This window comes from Sinocyclocheilus anshuiensis, unplaced genomic scaffold (assembly GCF_001515605.1).
Source record: "Sinocyclocheilus anshuiensis isolate Anshui unplaced genomic scaffold, SAMN03320099.WGS_v1.1 scaffold1456, whole genome shotgun sequence".
NCBI classification, from domain to species: Eukaryota; Metazoa; Chordata; class Actinopteri; order Cypriniformes; family Cyprinidae; genus Sinocyclocheilus; species Sinocyclocheilus anshuiensis.
In genome coordinates, this window is record NW_015546099.1 from 129,352 (window position 1) to 129,640 (window position 289).

The window sequence follows — 289 nt, forward strand, 5'->3', positions numbered from 1 at the left end:
ACTTGGAGACTGGAGCGGGCTCGTGAGTGGACTCTGGGACTGAAGCGGGCTCGTCAGCGGACTCTGGGACTGGAGTGGGCTCTGGGACTGGAGCAAGCTCGTGAGCGGACTCAGGGACTGGAGCGGGCTCGTGAGCAGACTCTGGGACTGGACTTGTGAGTGGACTCGGGGACTGGAGTGGGATTGTGAGCGGACTCGGGGACTGGAGTGGGATTGTGAGCGGACTCGGGGACTGGAGCGGGCTCATCAGCGGACTCGGGGACTGGAGCGGGCTCTGGGGCGGACTCGG

At 65.7% G+C, this 289-nt stretch overlaps 1 protein-coding gene across 1 annotated transcript in view; it reads left to right on the plus strand.

The window, feature by feature from the left end:
* The window catches only part of col14a1b (collagen, type XIV, alpha 1b), a 55,093-nt gene that overhangs the window by 47,713 nt on the left and 7,091 nt on the right, over window positions 1-289 (plus strand). The window lies entirely within an intron of this gene.